We start from the raw sequence: 2,526 nt of genomic DNA, 5'->3' as shown, positions 1-2,526 counted from the left end.
CGTGTTGTATGTTTGATGAACTAAATTATGTTTTCTGTAGAAAGACCATATAAAAAAGTTGTAGATAACTTTATTATCGTACTTGTGTTAAAATTTGACAGCCATAAGTCTGATTCTTTAGAAGTTGTGCTTTTCACAAATTCAGTAACTGAATCTGTCCAAATTCTGTACAGATTTCAGAGTTTGAATTGTTTGCTTAAGTTAATGTTACAATCTGTTCATGGTCGTTATAATAAAGTTGTAGATGCTTTTCTTATATTTCTTGTGTTAAAATTTCACAACCATATGCCTGACAGTTTAAGAGTTATGAATTTTACAAACTGGTTGTTGTGTTCTGTCCACCGTCAGAACAGATTTTGAAAACTGTGTTGTTTGATTTAGTTAAGCATAGAATCACTTCTTGGTGATTATAAAAGTTATGTAGTGCTTTTGCCAAGCTTTCGAAAAAACCTTGGATCACTCTTTTTGGTGGTCTGAAGATTAAGTTATGGATGTTTAAAGTGTGAAGACTGAATTTGTCCAGTTCTGGACAGCACAGCCTTCATAGTGTATTTTACCCTTGATTCATATTAAACCAGCCAGTAATGTTTATAAATAATTGGTAGAAAGTTTAATTAGCTTTCCAGAAAGTCTAAGATCACTCTGTTTGGATGTCTGAATCTTTAGTTGTGAATTTTTGAAGTTGCAAGCCTGAATCTGTCCAAATCTGGACAGAGCTGTTGTATTAGCACGTTTTGCCTTGCTAACTGTTGAATCATGTTGTGATGACAATACCAAAGTTGTAGAGTACTTTTTAAGTTTTCCAGAAAGTCCTAGTTTGCTATTTTTGGATTAATATTTGAAAAATTATGATTAAAATAAGTAACTGCTGTGTTGCTGTCCCAAAAATCTGCAAGTGCGCATTTGATTGTTTAGTTCACCCTTCTCGCTAAAAATGTTTGGTTTGCTCTTAGTTAATGTAGACTTGCCATGGCTAAGCTAGAGATGACATGTGTGTCTTGTTTTATATGTTCCTTTCTCTAGTTGATTGCGATATAGGGATCCCATAGACATTGATACTTATGTCCTCGATTGAACTTGTGTTGTCGGTGATGCCTGTGCGAGATCAATAGGAGAACTAAGGAAAAACCGTAGCGAATTAAATAAATGTTCATAGCTGTGATGTCCTGTTTGTGTTGGTTAATTATAGGTAGCAATCGTCGTCCTTCCAGTGGTATTGATGTGGTGTGCTCGATGAAGTGTAGATAGCTAATGCTAGCATATGGTTGTTTACGGTGTCTTATAATTTAGTGCTTAGTTCGCTACCGTGTATTTGTATATCTTGTGATATTTTTCATTATATTCCTACATATGCATCTTGCATCTCATTTAGAACCGAGAGATGACGATCGTGCAAGTGATGTGGTGCCAACAACAAGATGCAGTTGGTGGACAACCTAAGGAAGGATGGACATACCAGTGGATGCTCGCCAAGCGAGTACCCACCCCAGCAAACACTATCTAAGTGTTAAATTCAAGGCAAGCCCCAATTTTATGCATAACCGTTTATATATGCTATTTTACCACACTTAATGTTTGTAGGCTTGTACTGTGCACTTAAATGTAGGAGTTGCCTGAAACCATAGTTACATGAACTCAGGATTCCTTTTGAAATGGATACTAGTATGCTAGGTCGAGTAGCTGATTTACTAATTAGGGATCTCGGTAGAAGTCGAGTGATTTTTCTAGCACTTGCGCGAGGTCAGGAATTGGTTGTATCTATTTTTATATCATAATGATGATGGTCTGTGGACAACGATCCATGGGGATGCGTTGTCTACGACACGGAAATTGGAATAAGGATTAAGGTGTGGTACCGTGTGTCAAGCGTTTGAACGTACTAAGCACATGCCGAGAAATATGGTAAATCGGTAAGCCTAGTACCTGAGTGAACCTGGCAGCAGATTGCCCTCCTCACACGACCTGAGACGTGGTCTCTCATTCCGGTTATGGTGGGTACAAGTGCGGTCACTGCACGACGGCAGTCGGGGTCAGTGAGGCATTGTACGCCAAGGCGGTGAGCCCCTCTGTGCTGACGGAGAATCGATGGGGACAGTTGATGTGTGTGGGACGGAGTGCCTCGCCACGTCGTGTGTTTAGGTTTACCTTACAAGGTTTAAAAACTCGATTCGAATCGTCTGCTTCTTACAGCTAATGAGACTACTTGATCCATGCTGCTACATTGAGTAATAAGTGGAAATGAGGTGACTGGCAAAAGATGTTGGTTGATATAATGTTTGATACCATGTATAATTAGCTAGGTACACATCTAATCTAAAGGATTCTACTAAAACTTGAAAAGCTAAAACTTGATTTTAGACTCAGCTAGTGCTTTTGGCAAACCAAACCCCTCAGCCAAATAGCTGCATGTCTAGAGGTAGAGGAGTAGACTCCTCACACCGGGTAAGTCTAGCTGAGTATTAGTATACTCAGCCTTGCTTGTGGTATAATTTTTGCAGGTACCTCCTTGATTTGGTTGATAGTGTG

Source organism: Zea mays, chromosome 7 (assembly GCF_902167145.1).
Source record: "Zea mays cultivar B73 chromosome 7, Zm-B73-REFERENCE-NAM-5.0, whole genome shotgun sequence".
In the NCBI taxonomy this organism is placed as follows: Eukaryota; Viridiplantae; Streptophyta; class Magnoliopsida; order Poales; family Poaceae; genus Zea; species Zea mays.
Note: the sequence above shows the minus strand (reverse complement) of the source record.